Source organism: Diprion similis, chromosome 2, assembly GCF_021155765.1.
Source record: "Diprion similis isolate iyDipSimi1 chromosome 2, iyDipSimi1.1, whole genome shotgun sequence".
NCBI lineage: Eukaryota > Metazoa > Arthropoda > Insecta > Hymenoptera > Diprionidae > Diprion > Diprion similis.
Genome location: NC_060106.1, coordinates 3,271,001 through 3,293,542, shown reverse-complemented (window position 1 = coordinate 3,293,542; position 22,542 = coordinate 3,271,001). Strand labels below are relative to the sequence as shown.

The 22,542-nt window shown below is 38.6% G+C and overlaps 1 protein-coding gene and 2 long non-coding RNA genes across 3 annotated transcripts in view; 1 reads left to right on the top strand and 2 right to left on the bottom strand.

The window, feature by feature from the left end:
- The window catches only part of LOC124411537 (two pore potassium channel protein sup-9), a 167,443-nt gene that overhangs the window by 110,730 nt on the left and 34,171 nt on the right, over nt 1-22,542 (bottom strand). The gene's annotated exons all lie outside the window — the stretch shown is intronic.
- LOC124411564 lies at nt 1,505-17,318 on the bottom strand. The gene is made up of 3 exons (XR_006929681.1): nt 17,308-17,318; nt 2,645-2,649; nt 1,505-1,666 (listed from the first exon to the last, which is right to left on the bottom strand). It is a non-coding gene; the product is annotated as an uncharacterized LOC124411564 (long non-coding RNA).
- Nucleotides 7,712-20,573, top strand: LOC124411561. Its single transcript, XR_006929679.1, has 3 exons — nt 7,712-7,885; nt 12,459-12,466; nt 20,563-20,573. It is a non-coding gene; the product is annotated as an uncharacterized LOC124411561 (long non-coding RNA).

Below are 22,542 nucleotides of genomic sequence, written 5' to 3'. Positions count from 1 at the left end.
TTAACTATCAATGCTAAAATAGCGTTGCGATTCTGTGTATACGAAAATTAAACATCGAGTGGAAAGGAAATGTTATCGGGACAATTATGAATATTAATGTTATAGAATAAATTGAGCACGTGTCGAATAGAATTCTACTTCAAAATGAATAATTTTCCCATATTCATTTTATACACGCATTATTATTGATAATCCAGTTTGTTTCTTTGAAAACTATAAAATTTATAGTATGCATTAGGGTGATGTAAAAACATCGATATTTTTTTTCATCGGAGCTCCATCAAAAATCGTTACTACATAAAAAATAATAAAAATAATTTTACCAAAATTGGAGATAAAAAAATTAAAAAATTTCCATAGTACTCGAGCGACTTTTCGGTTTTTGAAGCGAAGCTTTTTAACGCCTAACTCATGAATAGTGAAACGTCAGAAACGGAAGTTGCAACGCATATCGTTGTTGCTAGTAAGCGAAACAGAATACTTGAGAAGGGAACTGCGTTAGGAAACTCGTACTTTCTGTTTTTGTTTATTGTTGCGGTCTATGCTTATTTAAAATAAATAATACAACATAATTAATATTATTGCGATATGTAATATACATATAGTATGTAAAATATGAATAATAAATAAAATTGTGCAATGTGTATATCAGAAAGTGACAATTCAGTGGATTTCATGTACGAAGCGTAAGAAGCTTCCCTTGTCAGGTGTCCCACGACACCTCACTTTTTTTGTGCTTTTTGTTAAAAATCGCGTGGTGAAATTTTTTTTTTCTTTTGATCCTATAGCAGAAAGTGGTCATATTCAATGCCATCATGGTTTTTTTTTTCAATTTCAGTACTGTTGAAATTTTTTTGAAGCTGCCTCAAGTAATTAATTTGCCGTTTTTGTTATGCATTTGCAGCTCAAAATCATAAGATTAACAATTGTTCAGACACAAATAACAATTTCTTCATCTCTCTAAAAAGAAGGAAAGAATCATTTTTTGCATGAAATAATAAACTAATAATAAATAAAAAAATAAATTAATTATTTGAGGCAGCTTCAAAAAAATTTCAGAGTACTAAAGGATAAAAAAAATCTAGCTTGTATTGAATACGAACACTTTTTACCATGGGGGAAAAAAAAATCACGTCGCGATTCTCAACAAATCGCAAAAAAACAGAAAGTCGCTGGGCATTAGCAATTGTTTTTTTTTTTTTCAATCATAAATTTGCCTAAAATTATTCTTTTGATAGGTACTAACAATTTTTGATGGAGCTCCGAGAAAAAAATTTGTAGATTTTTTTTTGCATCACCCTAGTATGCATCCGTATTAATCATACATGGATTATATACATTAATATAATTTATAGATCGTCTATACATTAAATCACGTTTTTCATATGAATATTGTGAGAATTTTTTTATTATTAATTTCTGGTATCGCCGATAAGTTGGTAAGTTCGTACAGGCTGAGTATTGATTTGGGCTTACCATTGGAAAGACTATTACTCGAAAGGTTATTGCAACCAGCAACATGCCGAGGTCGGTAAGCCTCGGATTTTCTGGAATAAGTTCATAACGCCGCCGTTGAAATAACTGAGAGGGCGCAAGCGCGCGACGATTTTCGGTTGTCACACCTAAGCCCATAAGGGTAACTGTCTTTATATTCTTCAGTCAACGGCTGGGCACACGGTCGGTATCGCCGAGCGTTCCTTGGTTGGCGTAGTCACCGCAGCACGAAGTGGCGCTTGCGTAACAATGGGCCCTGTGGCAGCACGCTCAGGAGCGTAGTTTGTAACGGTGTTACCGGTCCTGGTCGGTCAGATTACCCTTCGGTGGTGGTTGCACCCCCTTCCAGCCGGATGCTCGGAGTCGACCAGGGTCAGTTTAGGAGGGAGTAGGGTAATTGAAATAATTGGACACTTTATTAGAGTAATAACTGCAATTTATTGATCACGTCGTTTGGATCACTATGGAAAAACTGAAATATAAACAGCGTATGCTGCAATCAACTTGGTTTCTCGTCATCAATAATTATAACTAACATCTATGTATGTACAACAGGTCAGAGAAATATCCTTACGTACTAGACAGAGTATGACGGGTAATAAATCGGCGGAGCCGGTACAATAGTTATATCTTTATATATATTTATACACATATATATATAACAAAGCAAAAAGGTGTACATACTATAGATTAATGTATACTAATGTTTAACAAAACGGCGGACGGCCGGTAATAATATGTACATATATCGGAACGGTATATATATATATATATACAGATGACGGAACGGATCTAGAATGAACGGTTTGACTATTCTATATTGTTAATAAACGGCGGATGGCCGGTAATAATACGTATATATCGAAACGGTATACATACATATACATAAGACGGAACTGATCTAGAATAAACGGTTTAACTATTCTATATGGTTAATAAACGGCGGACGGCCGGTAATAATATCTATATATATCGGAACGGTATATATATATTCATATGACGGAACGGATCTATATATTTTGACGGAAGGCCGGACTGGTTATTTTACGGCGTGATATAGATATATGTTGCTAGCATATTCTATTCACACTTTCAATCTACGAGTTAACAGTCGCACCTGTTAGCTGGATGAGTCTGGGCTTGGTGTAACAGAGACTGAATTGACAATGGGTCAAACGGCCCTCCATAAGGGTTTGCTCGCGGCGCTCGGGATGCGCGTAGCTCTCGGGGTGCGTGCGGCTCGCGGGGTTGCGTGCTGCCCGAAGGGTTCATGGCCTAGTGGCGAGGTGGCGGAAGCGGGTCGATTTCAGGAATCGGTTAACGGGTAAACAGGTGTTCGGCCCGACTGCCGATTGCCTCGTCACAAGTTATTTAATCGGCTCAAGGTCAGTGGCGTTTACGAATATCGCTGAATATGACTACCGGAATTTTTAACCCGAGATACAGAAGGTTCGTTATGTAGAAGTGATCTTGACCTTGTAGTTTATGTAAGAAGGATCGTTGAAATGTAGGTCCAATTAACAAATATATTTTTTTGTCAACGTTTCGACCCCAAGTTTCGGGTCATCCTCAGAACGGTTTTTTTTATGTTTATTACAATTCTAATGACAAACAAAAGAAAACACAAACAGTGAGCAAAATCGTTATAATAGGTTGCATGAATGCCAAACGGTCTCAGTGGAGATATAATTAATATGACTGACCTTGAGCCTTGCAACTTGCAGGTGTGGATTACATCGATTATAGAATAATTATATATACAGACAACAACGTAGAATTAATTAATTATGGCTCTCAAGATTTGTTTTGATGCTTCAATTTTTAAATTTAACAACAACACGTATTGTCAAACTTTTGGGTTGCCTATGGGTTCGCCTCTGTCACTCATTCTTGCGTACTTAGTCATGGACGATTTGGAGACTCTTTGCACAAAAAACTTAACCTTTTCTTTACCTTTCTACTTCAGATATGTGGATGATATCCTCACCGCTGTTCCTAAAAATTCTGTGGCACAAGTTTTGAGTGTTTTTAACAACGTACACCCGAGGTTGCAGTTCACTTGTGAAACTGAACATAATAATAAAATTAACTTTCTTAATGTCACAGTTATAAATAACAACTCAATTTCACAGACTGATTGGTACCAAAAACCCACGTGGTCTCAACGATATCTTAATATTCATTCACATCATCCAAGGTCGTATAAAATTGGTACGGTGATTTGTTTAGTGGATAGAGGTATCAAATTAGCTAATGAATGCTTCCATAAAAAGAATCTCCAAATCATCCATGACGTCCTAACGAAGAATGATTATCCTGCTAAATTGTTAAAAAGAACTATTCAAAACAGAGTCGAAAAAATTACTAGTGCCAACAATCTGTCTATTACTGGCATTCAACCTAAACAGTACATTGCTATACCCTTTGTATCTGGGTTGTTTGTGTCATTAAACCGCGCCTTTGACAGATATAATATCCAATTTGTTGGCAAAAATGTCAATGACTTGCGAATTTTGTTCGACTCTCGAAAGGATAGTTTACCATTAGGAAAACAGTCGAATCTAGTTTATAAAATTCCGTGCGCTGACTGTAATAAGTCTTATACAGGCCAAACTGGCAGATTACTTTCGGTTCGCATTAATGAACATAAAAATAACCGCAATGAAGCAGCCGATCATCACACTACCTTAACACAACATGTCATCAAAACACATCATAAATTTGATTTTGAAAATGTTAGCATCTTGCATAAACAACCAAAGTATTATAATAGATTATTACTTGAAATGTGCGATATTGTCGGTCATCGTGATACAGTAAATCTTAGGCAAGATGTTGAAAAATTAAGTAAGACTTATGTCAAACTGATCACAGATTCGAATGGTAGATAACTTACCGACAACTCTTCGCATGGTCAAGCAAGAACCTTTCTAAGGATAATTCTTGGTTGACAGGTATACGCGCCTGTTAATCAAGAACCCATCTAGATCACCTCTGGTTTCGTTGTCCAACTAATTCCTGTTTCCGCTTTCTTTCTCTTCCGTTCGAACTTGCCTAAGGTGAACAAGTGCCAACCGTCATTCTCTGTATTTGTATAACATCACGAATTAACTGTTCGATGGAGAGTTGGGAGAGGCGTACAGCCTTATTATTAAATGGCTTGCCTAGATTTAACTACAAATGACGGATGGATTTGGTCTTAGGTTTTCTTCCAACTGTAAATATTAAGGTTAGTCATCCCTGTTCTGGTTTTTAATTCCAGTTAATTAGAATATAATAATGTCGCCGTTTTCTATTTCTTTGTTTTAGTGTTATAATGAGCATGTCCATTATTAATTCTACGTTGTTGTTTGTATATATAATTATTCTATAATCGATGTAATCCACACCTGTAAGTTGCAAGGCTCAAGGTCACTCATATTAATTATATCTCCACTGAGACCGTTTGGCATTCATGCAACCTATTATAACGATTTTGCTCACTGTTTGTGTTTTCTTTGGTTTGTCATTAGAATTGTAATAAACATAAAAAAACCGTTCTGAAGCTGACCCGAAACTTGGGGTCGAAACGTTGATAAAAAATATATTTGTTAATTGGACCTACATTTCCACGATCCTTCTTACATATATGGTTCGTTTCAAGCCATAATACAGTTCTGGGGATAATACGATCAATGTAAATGTGACTCATGATGCCCCTCGGAAATTTCGATTACGTGATAACGACGTTTCAATAAGCACGGAAACTGCTGAATGCAACGGTAAGTAGTAAAATCGTCCGAATAATAAATGTATACATATTTTCTCGTGGGTCTTTCAGAATGTCGTTTATTGGAACGTCGTTTTCACGTAGTCAAAATTTCCGAGGGGTATCATGAGTCACATTTACATTGATCGTATTATCCCCAGAACTGTATCATGGCTTGAAACGAAACTTTTATATCTCGGGTTAAAAATTCCCGTACTCATATTCAGCGATATTCGTAAACGCCACTGACCTTGAGTCGATTAAATAACTACGCTCCTGGGCGAGCTGCCACAGGGCCCATTGTTACGCAAGCGCCACTTCGTGCTGCGGTGACTACGCCAACCAAGGAACGCTCGGCGGTACCGACCGCCAACAGGAATTGTTGTAAATTTTATTTCAAGCGAAAAACAACCGTGAACGGGGAAAATGCAAGCTTGGTAGTGCATGGGTTCCCATTGCTATAGAGGGTCAACATTTGTAGCACAGATTTTTGAACGATTTGAAACAGATTTGGAATTCGATTTTTATACGACGTAGTACCACCCTAATTGACATGCAATATTACGTGCATAGATGCAGTAACAATTATGCAGAATGTGTGTTATACGGCTAAAAATCGACTTATGTACACGCGATTTCCCCTACAGCATACTCGTTTTTCATGAAGATTCTAATAGGCGATCTGGAGGGATTCACCGGAATCCAGATCTCGAGTATGGAGGATCAAGATGGATAATCACGTGTTGAAAGTTGAAACCTTGAGAATTAATATTTCGAGATTGGCAGGGCCAAGCTCCGTCAGATTTTGACAGCTCATGTAAAATATTGGAATGAATGGATATGTATTTTTCTTAGAACGATTGTAAAAAAACGAATTGTAGAGAAATTACCCTAAACGTACATTCCTGTAGTACATAATACACGAACAGAACGTTATTATACTGCATGCGTTACATACGCATACCCCGATTGACGGACAAATATACATGTCTATAATATATGTTCGTCGTTGGTTAAATTACGTAACGTGTTGTCTGATTCAGATGGTTTTGGCACGCCGTTGTAATGTCAATCGCAGAATATTTTTCATAAAAAATTCAAATTATTTTCTCATTTTCAATTTTAACTTAATATTGTTTTGGTAATTTTTTTATGTACTAACATAATAAAATCGAATATTATTGTGTCGCAACATAAATCTAATTACTAGTTATTATCTTCCAACATAATAGTTTGTATTTTTATTATCTTGTGACATGTCATCATAATAATTGATCACATTATAATTATGCATAGACATAATAATAATTCTTTTAACTAGCCATTATTATAATCACAAATATTTATAAATATGCCGCTACATATTAATAAATTGGTTGATTTAAATTTTACTCACACATAAAATTAACGTGTAATTTTCGTTATGATTTATCGTAATAGTAACTTATGGAATTCGTTTATGACAACACTGATAATATAAATGTGCAAAAAGATATAATTAAATATAAGAGAATCAATATGCTGTACCATTATAAATTTTATTAGCAGCCATGAGTCTTTATTATCTCACTTCGTAATTTTAATTTTAAAAATTTATCATGAAAATATATAAAACAATTTATTGAATAAAAATTATGTTGTTGCATAATAGTAATCAGACGAATAGTATTGTTACAGCTGTTAAATTTATTTATTGCGATTTCATTATGTGAATAATTTTAATTCTGAATTTATGTTATGTACATAATTTTAATTCTTAATTATGTACATAAAATTAATTCAGATTACATGTTTGGCATGATCATAATGAAAATAAATTCAATTATTATTTTGTTACAATAAAACTTGCAATTTTCCAATAGTCATTACCAAAAGCATAATTGTTTACGAGCTCATTATATTTATTTTAAGGCATTAATATAATTTCAAATGAAATTTATGCGCTGACATAATTATAATACAATTATTTTTTATTATGATATACCATAATTTCAATTCAACATTAAAATTTATTTCGACATATAATAATAATTCATCATATTTTAATTATGCAGTGCCATAAATAAAATTAGTTTTTTTATGATAATTTAATTTTAATTTGATTTTTTGTTTCTGCCATTAAATAGTAAAACTGCGTGCCGTAGATGGTTAAAGCAGATAAATCATTGTCATATATTGATTACATTTGAGTTGTGCAATCTTAGAAAATACTTATCACTACGACAATAATTTTGCACAATTCATGAAAAAACTGTTCTTTCTATGGATTGATTGAGACAAATATAATTATTTCGATACTTATCACAATTTGTGTATGTCTCAAATTAATTCGTTACATTTAACTTTGCAACCATTTGTCAATATATAGAGAAATAAGTGTAGGCGAGTGTAGGAAAATTATGTCACACTAGAACCGAATCCGTATTATTGGAATAAAATAACGACTGTGTCGATAAAGATATTGTATTCGCTTCGTACCGACTCGATCTCGAGCTTCCATATCGACACTGTTTTGGTTGCTACGAATGTCGGTATGCGCCTGTTGGGTAGAATCGATTCAGCAGAAACCTCCTACGCTCCCAGGGCCACCTGGGCCCACTTACCCGCCGAAAACTGGTCACAAAAATTTACCCAGGGGTAATCGTCTTTATATTCTTCAGTCAACGGCCCAGCTGATCGCGAGAGCATCTTTTATTCGCGAAATTATTGTAATTACTAGTTCCCATAGTCTGGTCACAATGTTGCATGAAAACAGTCTCACGATGGCTCATTTGACTCCTCATTTTTCGCAGAATGGTGGAAGGTACCTCAGCTATGCGCTTTTTGAACCCTGAAATGCAGGAGATGTGGGAATAGTAACACGTGTCAAAAAACCACCAATTTTTTTGACGATTTTCCGGATATGAGTAACCTTGCTCGATTCCGCTACGAAAGAGCTATGTGCCGTCTAAATTTCAACCCTACCCGTTTGTTTGTTTATTAATTATAGAAAGAAAGAGAATGAGTTTGCTCGGTCAGTAAAGGTAGGACTGCTACATGCCGTTAAGTCGAATCGATCGTTAACGATATACGAGTGTATGCTGGAAGGTTTTATACCCAATTATATTTTCCGCCCCGTCCTCTAGATCAGCAGGTAGTTTCCCATCTCATGGGCTACGTGCGACCACTTTTAAAGTTATTATACTGCAAAAAGACAATTGCAGCCACCATGTATGCGGTAACGTTGGCTGCTAACTTCATTCCTCTTCTTGGTGCGTTGCTACACGCCACGAATTTGTGAGAATTTAAAAAAAAAAAAAAAATAAATAAAACGGATTATGTCCCGACACAATAGTGATTCGCGATCAGAGGATAGTGAAAGGGGGGATTACCAACATGTGAAACTCTTGAAGCGTCTCGAGAAGTTGGAGAAACGACTTCGGACGCACAGACGCCATTGGCATCATCGACATTCAAGGAATGATCGTAGGTTGAAATTTGTATCAAACCAACGCTCACAACAGATCCGCTGCAGGAATCCTGGGCGCATTGGATGACAAGTTGTGTCTTCCGTATGGTTTCTTCCTAGACGAGTTCTTGGGAGGTATTGGTCACTAGTTGACAAATAAAGCCGATCTATTCTCAGACGAGTTCTGAAGATCACGAGTGCCTCTGGCTTCTCCCTAGACGAGTTCTTGGGAGATATTGATCACGAGTTGACCAATAAAGCCAATTTTTTATCAGACGAGTTCTGAAGATCACGAATGCCTTTTTGGTTTCTCCCTCGACGAGTTCTTGGGAGATATTAGTCACGGGTTGACCAATAAAGCCGATATTTTTATAAGACAAGTTCTGTAGAGTCAAAATTATTTTTAGTAAAAATTTTCTAAATCCGTTTGTTTATTTATTAATTATAGAAAGTGAAAGAATGAGCTTGCTCGGTCGGTAAAGGTAGGACTGCTACATGCCGTTAAGAAAAATCTTAACGGGTGAAAAACTTGACGACTCCGTGCAAAATTCCACAATAAATTCAACTGCATTTTCTGTCAACACAAATTCAACAGCGGACACGGCTTAGATTGTCTCGATTATTTCACTATTGCGATACCTAAGACAGAAATTCAGGATTTAATCAGTGAAGTAGTACACAAAAGTACTGCAAAGAAGGGAAAAAAAATCAAACGCGTTCGAACAATACTGCAGCTTAATGTATGGGCGGAAAAGATATCTGTGGATTTATGGAATTCGTAACGACTCAAGCATGGATTTCAGTTTGCGAACGATCATTTGATCAGATCAGCTAAGTCAGGAAGTATGAGAGGTAAGATATTATAACTCTTTGATTCACCAAATGCATTCCCTAAAAAGTTTTGCGGCTTAGACGCGGTAAGGAGGTTGGCTACGCTAAATCAATCAGTATATTTGAGGCTTCTTGTTTGAATATTTCATAAACTATGAAAAATCATCTATATCGTTTACTGAGGCGAAAGATGCAGATTGAAATTCTCCACCAGACCTAATTTTTCAAATTGAGATTTGGTAAAGTTGACAAAATACTTTTCGGAACTGTTACAAAATTTCGTTTCATCCCTTTTCTGTTCGGGGAACCATATTTGTATTTAATTGTATTGAGCGATAAGCGTATACAATGTACATAAATTGAATAATGATCACGCTTATTCAGTTGTGAAAAACGATAAATTCTTCGCAACTTTCCGAAAAAATCGTTAAATCATAAACAAATAGACAAATATCAGTGTTCTATTTTAAAGCGCTTTAAAATAATAAAAAAACCGTAATAATCAATCGATTTCATTCCACGTAGAGTCTTTTTGTTCAGAAAACTAATATCCACAACTTTACCGCAACAAGATAATTTATTTTTTTTGTAGTCAGTCAAATACTGCCATTCGTTACTTGCAATCGAGATCGCTGCAATCTCATCAAATCAATTACTTAACGATAAAACTTTTTTTTTTACTTTTTGTCACTGTCAAGTCGTGATATTAATTTTCTGAACAAAACAAGTCCACTTAGAATGAAATGGTTTGAATATTGTAGATTTTTCAATATTTTAAAGTGCTTTGAAATGAGACTCTGATATTTGCCTATTTGTTTATGACTTTTCAATTTTTCCCGGAAAATTGCAAGGAATTTATCGTTGTTTACTAGTAAATAAGTGTGATTGTTATCCAATGTACATAAGATTATCGCTCAATACAAATGGGTCAATCCACCAATTATCAACGAATGATCTGAACATCAAAAAATTTATTTTTCTGAAAATTTATTCTTTTTTAGTGTGTACTAATATTGGAAACTTCATGAAGTTTTGACGTTCTAGGACTTACCGTTTGTTAGAAATGCCACATCAAAGCTTATCATTTTGACCTAACGGAGGTTTAAACGCGAATTATTTTCGTACTGTTACGGGCATGAAAAAATTACGAAAAAATATGTGCCTTATGTGAAAAACTCTCACCTTTCTCAACATATTATTCATTTCTGGATAAATTTTCAAAATCAACCTCAAAAACACGTTTTTAGGTGTTGTTTTTTGCACAACTTGAATGTAGGAAGGGGGGTTCTATAGACTCTATTTTCAACAGCACTCAAAAACGTTTTCTTGAAAATTTTACGATAAAATTTTTCAATATGGATTTTTTTAAAATAATTCATGGGAGTAAGCGCCCGTCCCCTTGCTTAGTTTTACAATGAGCCACATTTGCGATTCCAACCTGGGTCTAATAGACTCACCCTACAATGATCGGGTTACGTATGAAATTATTATATTTTCGTCGATTGTTAATCTTTTGTTTCAAGGTTCTTGCAAGTGTGGTGCTGAAATCGAATGTACAATTGATAATGAGTCAGATGATCTGAATACAAAATTTGACTGTCGTATAATCAAAGCAGGAGAGGGCAAAGACTGTGGCAAGCGTCAGCTTCGTGGTATAAAAAGGCGGCCAATAGCTGTTGAACTTTGTCATAAGTCGGTAGATGTATTTAGATGAGAGCAAAGAGAATTACAACGACATGGGGACCCAGATCTACCGCTTTTATATTCAGATTCAGTGCTCAGGACAGCCAAAAAACAGTATATTGCATCGCAGTATTTACACAAAAACCCCATAGACGCCCTGAAAATAATGCAGAGAACAGCAGCTGGAAAAAATGTAATTCAGAGTATAGGAAACGATCCGTTTTTTATTCACATTTTTTCCAACCATCAACTTCGATTGTGGAATCAATATTCGGAAAAAGTGCCTCTCGTAATTGACGCGACCTCAGGAATAGCATCCAAGATTCTACACGCTCCTGACGAAAAGTCGCATTCGCTTTTTTCACATCTAGCTGTGTTCAACTGCGAGTTGGGGCAGTTTTCCATAACCGAAGCTATTACAGAGAGGCAAGACTCGGTTACAATTGAACATTGGCTGAAAAGAATTATTCAGTCAGGGGCCAATAACCCTAAACAAGTGGTGCGTGATAATGTATTGTATAGCAAGGAGGCAAAAACGATCTTTTCGGGCCGAGCGTAAGTTTACAATATAAGTCGCAAGTGAGCACGCATACGAGCCGAAGGCGAGTATGCTTCTGTGAGTCGAAGACGAATATTGTGAATACGCAAGGCGAAAATGTATGACATGAGCATGTTCCACGTCTTTTTTACGAAAGTAGTGATACAAGAAGCATTCTGCGCACAGATTCCTGTTACCGACACTTACCGACATCTTCCCCAGGCTCAAACCTTTCTCCACGATGACGTCACAGTCCACTGTACCGACCAAAGATCAAAATGGCGCTACCTATTTATCGACCGACGGTTCGACCTCACTGACAATGTTATCAGCCGAAGGTCAAAATCTTACTGCTTTACCGACCGTTTTATCGATCGAAGGTCGAAATCATGTGGCTTTACCATTGGTATCGCTGTCAGTCCCCCTACCAACAGTCGAGGTGTAGTGGAGACGCAAACCCTTCTGTTCCCAACGTACCCATCTCAGGAATGTTTCGGTTAACCTTGAGCGGCTTGCGGTGTGATATTTGACACCCTACATTTTACAATTAATCGTTCCAAGAATTGTTTTCGGTAACCCGATATCAACCACGTAACATTTTGTTCGAGTCCTAGATTTGGTGCGTTATCAACCGCGTGACATTCTTATTAAAAGCTCAAAGTCCGAAGTGATATCAACCACGTGACGTTCTTTTACCCCAACAAATACCTCTCCAGACTCTTATGTAACGAACCCTTATGTTTATGTTTTGCAAGCGGAGAAATGTGATATCGTATGGTGGCCCCCATGTTCACTGAATGACACGACACCACGCGTAATAGACATTCGAATCAGCAAGTTCAAAAACGTCTTTGAGAAAGGTTACACTCCCGATTGGACGACTGAAATATTCACAATAAGCCAAGTAGAAAATACCAATCCGGTGACGTACAAGCTCAAAGACTACCAAGGTCGACCCATCGCTGGTGGTTTCTACGAACAGGAGCTCCTCAAGGTTAAACATCCGGACATCTATCTCGTGGAGAAGGTGCTCGAGAAGCAGGGAAAAAAATTATACGTCAAGTGGCTAGGTTTTGACAATACACACAACAGTTGGATAAATGAATCTGATATGTAATATTAAATAAACGAAATTATTTTTTAAGTATTTGTCTTTATTTTTACATCTTAGAGATACAATTCATACCGATGTTCAGTTTAACTGCAGGTCTTGTAGCCCACGACAGCGTATCGGTTGTGTTTTGAAATACAACATGCTTATCGTCGTTCCAGCTCAGTGCTACTTTTTTCTGTTCATTGGTATAGACCTGATACTTCTGACTGTGTATCAGACTCTGATGTTAGACTAAATTTTCGTGTTCTAGAGCACACTTCAAGTAATCATCGAAGGTTATAGTTTTTAATAGAGATCCTTTGACACCCTTGGCTCGTTTTTCATCCTCATCCTTCCCCATCACTCTGAATGAGAACAACTTCGCTCTCAAGCCAATAAATTCCGCCATTATTTTTGCGTTACACTCATCTTTCATCAAACCCAGAACTTTTTTGTTAACCGATGGCATTCCGTAGACATTATCAAGTGAATAATCGGAGGTATCAAATTAATCCAAATCCTGTTTGATGCATTCGTAAGTGTTGGGGACGGTGAAGTAATATATCAAACTATCTGTGTCAGTGTACATTGATTTTGCCAAATGTCCAAATTTCTTTGTAATATACTTGTAGTGAAAATCGTAGATAAAGGTCTTCGCAAGATCTAAAATGGAGAAGCATGCATACAATGGTTTGTTGATTTTGACTGTCGTTCTACGCAATTCAACTATTATCATATCCTCATCAAAGATTGTACAACTGTGGAAATTTGGTTTGGCTATAGTAGCTGTAGCACCGTATCTTCCATCCCATTTCGTGAGCAGCCTGACATCTCTATACTTCCTAACATTTTCCATTGTCTTACCGAAAACTGCGTTGTTTATCAGTTTATAAAAGTTTTTTTCGAATTCATCATTTGATTTTTTGCATAAGCCTGTATTTAAATCTATGTACTTCGTGAGCCACTGTGTTTGTCTGAACTTTAGGACTCTATGAATTTTAGCTAGTTTTAAACTTAATTCTAAGCATTGTTTTAAGACGCGGTAATGAACAACGTAGTTTTGCTTGGAAAGTATCGTGGTCGTCAATTTCGGCTGCTTACTTTCTGAGATGGGAGGTATGTAGTGTTCCGGACACAGTGGTGAATCCTTATGCATTTCATGCAGTTCCTCAGGATGTTCCAAATCTACCTTTAATATGTAGCCAAGCTCCGCTTCGTCTGTGATGGCAAAAACATCGAATTGTCTGAAATCTAATATCCATTCAAAAGAACTGCATGGCAGGGCAAAGCTCATAGCCGCACCGTACAAGTTGTTAACGTCGTAGTACATGAGAATAGCAATACAAGCAGGGTTCTGCGCCACAAACCCTACTTTACCGGCAAAGCACCCTTTCCGCCACCGCCGCCCAGCCCGGACGCAAACCCATCAAAGTTATCCCTACTCCGGCGTGCCGTCGGCGTTCTGCGTTACCATCACGTTGATTTTTTTTGGTCAGGGGTTACCATCGTTTTGATCCTTGCCGGTAAAAAATCCCCTAGATTAGCGTGCCGGTCGGTAAGAAATCCCCTTGTTTGGCGTGCTGGTCGGTAAGAAATCTCCTAGATTGACATGCCGGTCAGTAAGAAGTGCTGTCAGTTATCATAGGGGTCTTACCCTTACCATGCTCATCGAGCGTGATCGAGCGACTTCATTACCGAGCGCACCCCGTGAACCCTCAAACGTTTGAGCGCTTCACCGTGAATCCGCCAACGTTCGAACGAGAATCCTCGCACGTGTCGGGTTGGTAGCTTTCAGAAAGTTCAAGAAGATTCTCCGACGATCGAGAGGTTTCGAGGCGGAAGTGCGATGTTGGGAGGCTTATGCTATGACTCCGACAAGTTTCGACTTGACGTTGAGCGGTCCGAGGTCGAAGGATTGCGGTGCGACGTTGAATATGATGACCGTGAACGAATTTAGGCTGATAAACACTTCTTGGAATCGGTCGACAAGTTTCGACTTGACGTCGAGCGGCCCGCGGTCAAAATATTTCGGTGCGACGTTGAACGTGACGACCCCGAACGAATTCTCAGAATTTTAGGCTGACAAACAGTTTTCGGAATCGGTCGACGAGTTTCGACTCGAAGTTGAGCCACCTGCGTCCATCGGTTCTCGGTGCAACGTTGAATTCTGGAAGGTTCTGAAATTGGTTCACGCTAACTCTTAACTAGCAGGGAAGAGGTTCCAAATTAAAGGTTGATATTGATAAAAAAACTTTTTTTATTGATAATAAAGTGTACAGTTTTACATGTTTGGTCTTGCTCAACGGTATCGTGACCATCAAGCTCCAGACAGTAAGAATTAGGAACTGTTCTAGTAGACGCCAACAGGCTTTTGTATTTCAACAAAAAATTTCGCAGTAACAATACGTTTTGAGATGCACAGCTTGGATGTAATGTAGAGTGATGTGTACAGTTTAATTTAGTATCTGACATTTTGTTCAATTTTTGCATCGACGGACAACCCAAATCCATCAGATCGACAACTTCAACGTTTTTGCCCAGAACTTTCTGCAGCCAAATCTTCTTCTCCAATCCTTTTACGTAAACTGTTGACGCATCACGCAGCGACGTGCACTGCCTTCCCAGGATAGTCCGTGATAATTCCGTGACAGCCACAAATTTTCGCTCCTCAATGGAGTGAGTGAAGAATTCCAATCGTACGGCGGTTAGAAGAGATAAATTGACGGGTTAGTTTCTTCGTTGACTGATATGACTGCCAACTCTTTTGGTGTAAAACCAGGGCCTGGTCTGTTGAATCCTTGCACGTCAACTATGAACTCCATCGTGAATATATAAGACTGAATCGAAAATCGCAACCTTCAAGGTTTTTATACCAATTTTCTAACCCCACCACGCAGCGGATTATACTCGATTATACGATCGTGTAAAATTAAGCAATATAATAGGCAGATGTACCGGCGGGAAAGTTATTTTGAGCCTCAAATTCGATACGAATGTCAACCGGTCCAGGTTTCAGAGCCTCGTTTTGTTTCGAACAGTCGATGAATATCAAAGGTTCGTACTGTAGAAATTTGCTCTTTGTCAACAAAGGCTCGGGTTCCTTGCCGTAGTACGTAGCCTGGAAGTTGGCATACATCTTGTACAGCAGTGCGAAGCGATTACGACTCATGTCCAGGTTCAGGTTACCGTACGGATAATAGTCGGAATTCAAGAAGAGCTTGACGTTGGTGATGTTACAGTGATCAAGATGACTGGCATTTTTGTCGGCGTTGTTTTTTCGATTCGTTCGAAAACCGAGAATAACGAATCGCGGTTTTTCTAAATGGGTGGATGTTTTTACAGTCCACACGTGTTTCGTGGTTGCCGGTAGCAGAGGATATTCGTACATCTCCCAACTGCGGAAGCTCATGGAGACAAGTGTATCTTTCTCGATGAAATTCAGCAGAGCGATTTTTCGTTGATCCGAAAGCTTCACGTACGGTACTCACCATTTCACTTGATCGATCACGACTCGAAAGTCTTCGTCTTGATTTTGAACAATGGCATTTGAATCGCTCTTTGATATTGTGAGAATCAGCTCATGCTTCGCATTGACGATGATCTTGCGATAGTCTTCGGCAAAGTCCAATATCATGCTCAAGGGAATGACCACATCGAAGCTACCATCGGCGTCAGTTAATTTTTTCGTTTCTCGAACATCGAGCCATCCAGCGTTTTCCATAAGCCGACTCTGACCAGGGTTGACCGAAGCGAAACCCTTCAGCAGACTGGTTAGACCAACGTTCTTGCATTTGTCAATCTCTACAGCGTTTAGCTCGTACCGCACGTCTTCTAACAGATGGCAGATGGCATTGTTGACCAGGGTTGTAACCGCTGCTGGACTGCCATCTGATTTGACCAATTTTTCCGAGATATGCAGCGAACTCTTGCTTGGTGATATGCATAAATCCTGATGCTGAACGGTGATGCGAATCTCGTCGCTGTTGTTAAAAGTTGTTGACGCATACGGCTTGTGTGCATGTATTTCTTGGAAAGCGATCGACTCATCGAAGACGACGGGTGTTCAAATGCTCAAGATTGCCTCCTCCATGGTACGTAGCAGACAACGGAACAGCAGAACCGTAGTTTTATTTGTTGGAAATTCCTCTTCCAAAAGGTATCACTTTTAGACCCATAGTTATCAGGAATTCCACGTTTTGACGTGTTAACGGTTTGGGAATCGATCGATGACTGACTTGATCAGGACATGCCGCCTTACTAAAATAACTCTTGTTGGGTAATCTGTTATGTACAATACCCATATTTAATTGCGATTTGATCTGCAGTCTTACAGTTATAACTTCTCCGCAAAAATTAACCAAATCTCTGTCTTGATCCACTAACCGAAGCTGTATGTGATCTATGGTCTTTACGGTGATCAGAAGATAAATGACGTGCGACGGCACTTCCACGATCTTATATCCCGGTGGAACGATAAGGAAAATTTCGTGAATAGTATGAACTTTGCGCTCATTGATATAGGCGTTGTAATGCTACATTCGACTCGCAACGCGTTGACCTTGAGAATAGCTACAGGCATATCCGATTGGTGAGTTTGGTTAGCTGTCAATACATGCGGTGTGAATCCAAGAAGCTGACCAATAGAATTACTAGGCTCAAAATTCACGACGTGGTTACATTTGATTTTGCTGCGCAACGTATTATTGTTAGGCTTGATGCTGATTCCAATGTCTGTATTCTTCACAGCGTCTTGAACATACTTTTCGATATCCTCAATTTCGTAGCTGCCAGTAGATATGGTGACTATCTTATCACCTATGTACAAGTTATTGTGGCCAGCGTCAACGTTGGAAATGGAATTGACGGTTAACAATTCAACGAGATCAAGAGTGTAATTTTTGTCTGGAGCAAGTTCGATCGGGGGGAAATATTACGCTTCGAGAATCGAAGACGTTCCCGATATCATTAACGTAAACGAATCATCCATGGCTGCAAGTGTTGGACTGCCTTTACTCAATTATGTATGACGTTCATATAGTTCACCGCTCCGAAATTTCAGACACAAGTGTCCGCAATCGAACGTACCGTAATCTTGACATCTTTCATCGTTATACTTTACGCTACCAACACCGAGATATTGCACAAGGTCCAACGGAGGTTGAAGATGACCGAAACTGTCGAAATAGATGACATCGTTGCCACGTTTCTTATACGCAACCCAGTGTGTCCCAAGAGCGTCTTTATCATCAATATTGACGACGGCTGCCTCGTTTTTACGCAGCCCGTTTTTGGGCATTTCGTTTCGCATAAAGACACCTCGGAAATACGGAATTTTCACAAGTTTTGCATATTTCAACAAATCCCAATTGGTTAACGCTCGGTGTGGTAGCGTCACATTTAGTTTTTTGAAAGATGAAGACCAAAACCTTTCTTGTACAGTTTAAGATGGAGACCTTTACCTAATGCGATCACTTCCATTGTTTCGTTGTGCCGTTTACTTTCCTCTAATTCTCGTTTAGCCGCGCTCGCATCGTTAACAGCTTTTGCTATACCCGCAGCACCTCCCGCTAATGCACCCGCAGCGCTTAGACCGGCAAAAATAGGTATGAGAAAAGGTAGAAATCCACCAACTTTTGAGGGTACCGGCGGAATGCGCGGTGATCGCACGTTATGTTTACCGTCCGCTTTTTTCACAGCTTCTCGAGCACCTTTCAGTGCAGATTTGATGCTTGTATTCGCGTTGTGGCTCGGTATCATGGATTGCTTTGCCGCGCGTATGATTTTGTTGAAGAGAACGCTCTTGGGTTTTCGACATGCCTAACTTTGTTTTTACCTTCATCGTGTTCGCTACAGCCCAAGCGGTTGCTTTTTCACCTAAATTTGCGTCTTCTTCTGAAACCCGTTTTCAGGCTTTCTCGGATAATATTTTATCCGCGGCGTTTCTAGCCTCGAGATTATCACGATTTTTCGAATATGCTATATCGTGTTCCTTACACGCTGCGTCGAGAGGATTGATACCGGGATCGCCTCTTGCGAGTCTTTTCGCTAACTTTGTACCAGGACCTTGTACTTGAGGTCCGCCGGGTGTCGGATTTCACGTGACAGCGGACGGGCAGTACGATATACGGAACGAAAGACGGATAAACTTCCGAAAAGCGCATACCGCCGATCGATCTGAAATTTGGTATAATAATGTATTTTGACCTCGTAGTCACGAATATTATAACGATAATTGGCGCAAACGCCATTTTGAATATGAAAAACAAAGGAGAACCTCTTTCCGTTCGGTGTGCATAATCGCGCATTCCTAACCGATTTAGACTATTTTAGCTTTCCCCAGAAAAGGCGTGTGTGTGTACAGCGATTAGGAACTGTGGGGCGTCACTACCACATTTTTAACAACTCATAACCCTCTCCGCTGTGGTTGTGTGCGTATGTGTATGTCCGCTATGTGTTCGGCGGAACAATTTTTTAGACTCTGGTTATGCCTTAGGTCGGGTCGGAACCCCCCCACCAGGGGTCCCCCCTGGGCCCGGGCGGGGGTCGCACCCCCGCGCCCCTGCTGTGTGTTCGCGGGGTGACCAAACTTATTCCAACCTTCCGGGTGCCGCGATCACCTTTCGCGTTGTTCGTACCCTCGTGTGTGTGTAGTTTCGGGGAGCCGAACTCTTCCTAACCTTCCGGCCGCCACAGACTCCTAAAGGCCGAACTTATTCCAACCTTCCGGGTGCCGCGATCACCTTCCGCGTTGTTCGTACCCTCGTATGTGCACTAGGGTGGGTAAAAAAAACCGAATATCTTTTTTTTTCACTTCATACTCTGAAAAAGCGATTGCTATACACCTCTAAAAAATAGTCACCAAATATGAAGTCTAAATTTTGATAGGAAGGTCCTCCACTTTATAGTTTTCCATTTGTTCCTCAGTATTAGAAACGAAAATTTATATCTCTCTATTAAATGTTCGTTCAAAAATATCTCTCCTCGGGTTCTTGTAGAAAATGTGTTTCAAAGATATTCATCGTCAAACTCCAATAGTTGCAAATTTTAACAGTTTTTGATTGATAATTCAGGAAATTTTAATTTAGTCTATGAGTTTCAGGAAAATTTATACAAATTTGAGTTTCTATGAACAGAGAAATGTTTTAAACTTTTTTTCTAGTTTTTCTTTTAGTCGTAAACATGTTTAGTTACATCTATAAAAAAAATTAGAGCATTATTTCTGACTGAGAGTCAATGCTTCATTAAATCGTGAAAAAATAACGGTCTTGTTAGAAATTTATAATGAAAACTATCAATGTTGAAGAGAAAAAATGTTCAATTGGTTATTAAAAAGTTTTTTTAATTTAATTATCAAGTGAGTTCAGAAAAAAAACAACACCATCGGAATTTTAAATTATTAAAGATAAAATTTAGAAAAATATCAGAATAAAAGTTTTTAATAAATTTTCGAACAAAAAACTTCTTTATGATAGTTGCTTTTACGATAGAAATTCAAATTCGTATAAATTTCCCTGAAAGTCATAGACTGAATTAAAATTTTCTGAATTATCAATCAAAAACTGTTAAAATTTGCAACCATTGGAGTTTGACGATGAATATCTTTGAAACGCTTAATTTAATCGACAAATCATACGAGACCATTTTTGTAGAACAGTTAATTTCCGATAAAACTATGGACTGCGCATTTCATAAAAAAAATTTTTTTAACGAGTTATAAAATTCATAAGCAAAACAGTTTGTCTTAAAATAATCAAACTTAAACCTCTGATATCTTTCAAACGGTGAGGTTTACGGAAAAATTATACAGACCTTTTTTGTAGAGCGTTTAATTTCCTACAAGAATATGAGGAGAGATATTTTTTAACGAACATTTAATAGAGAGATATAAATTTTCGTTTCTAATACTGAGAAACAAATGGAAAACTATAAAGCGGAGGACATTCCTATCAAAATTAACAGCTCATATTTGGTGAGTATTTTATAGAGGTGTATAGCAACCGCTTTTTCAGAGTATAGAGTGAAAAAAAAATAGTCGGTTTTTTTGACCCACCTTAATGTGCACACGCAGATACCCTTTCTGGGAAAAGCTAAAATAGTCTAAATCGGTTAGGAATGCGCGATCATGCACACCGAACGGAAAGAGGTTCTCCTTCGTTTTTCATATTCAAAATGGCGTTTGCGCCAATTTTCGTTATAATATTTGTGATAAGGAGGTCAAAATACATTATTATACCAAGTTTCAGATCGATCGACGGTATGTGCTTTTCGGAAGTACACCCCGAAAGACTATGCAATGTAGCTGACCCCGTGGAGCCAAACTATGCTGTAACTTTGAAAATCTTTCGTCGTAAACTCCACTTGCTGCAAAAACAACTCGACAATCTTGATCAAACGATCAAAGCATTGGATACCACCACAGGGAAAGCCTTGGACACCTTCCACACAGATTTTAGAAAAGGCAGAGACCTGTCGATTCGAAACGCTGGAAATATTTCCAAATTGGACACCAGACTGAGAGCATTGGAAGATGAACGAGGAAAAGCTACCTCTGGTGACGGAACTGCATTAGCCTGTACGCCGGAATTACCCGCGGTGACGTGTCGACGTGCGCGGCATCGACGAGACCTGACAGGCAGATCATGTTGATATTAATCGTACGCTGGACAAAACAAAGACTACAAGTACATGCTCACAGTCATTGATATTTTTTCAAAGTATACGTGGGCTGTGCCGATCAAGAGCAAGTCCGGGGATGATGTTACAAAGGCGATGGAATCTGTGCTTGTTCAAGGACGTGTACCGAAAAAATTACACGTGGACAGAGGAACGAAATCTTACAACTCAAAATTCGGATCTCTTATGACACGCTATGGAGTCAAACTTTACTCCACGTACAGTAATTTGAAGGCTTCGATCTGTAAACGTTTTAATCGTACGCTGAAAAGCAAAATGTGGACACAGTTCAGCATGCAAGGAAGCTACAAGTGGCTCGACATCTTATCTGATTTGGTATTGGCTTACAACAACACAAAACACCGAACCATACGAATGAAACCATTGGACGTCACGGTTGCGAACGAGAGGCAATTATTACGTCAGGCGTACGGAGGGCTTCGAGCGATACCTACCAAAGCGGCAAAGTTCAGAACTGGCGAGAAAGTCCGAATCAGCAGATGCAAAAACGTCTTCGAGGAAGGTTATACTCCCAATTGGACGACTGAAATATTCACAATAAGCCGAGTGTAAAATACTCATCCTGTGACGTACAAGCTCAAAGACTATTGAAATCAACCCATCGCTGGTGGTTTCTACGAACAGGAGCTCCTCAAGGTTGAACATCCGGACATCTATCTGGTGGAGAAGGTTCTCAAGAAGCACGGAAAAAAATTATACGTTGAATGGTTAGGTTTTGACAGCACACACAACAGTTGGATAAATGAATCTGACATGTAATATTTGTATGAATAAACGAAATTTTCATTGAAATAGGTATGCATCTTTATTGCACACCCTACATGCATGTATCTTTATTCTTTTGACACTCGGTTGACATATTACACACTATACATTATGGTTATATCCTATGCATTAAGATGCGGTAATTATATATAGCTAAAACTTATACTAAGGTCTAGGCTTGTATCCCCACGGAAGCGTGTCGGTCGTGTTGTGAAACACGATCCGCTTGTCGTCATTCCAGCTCGGTG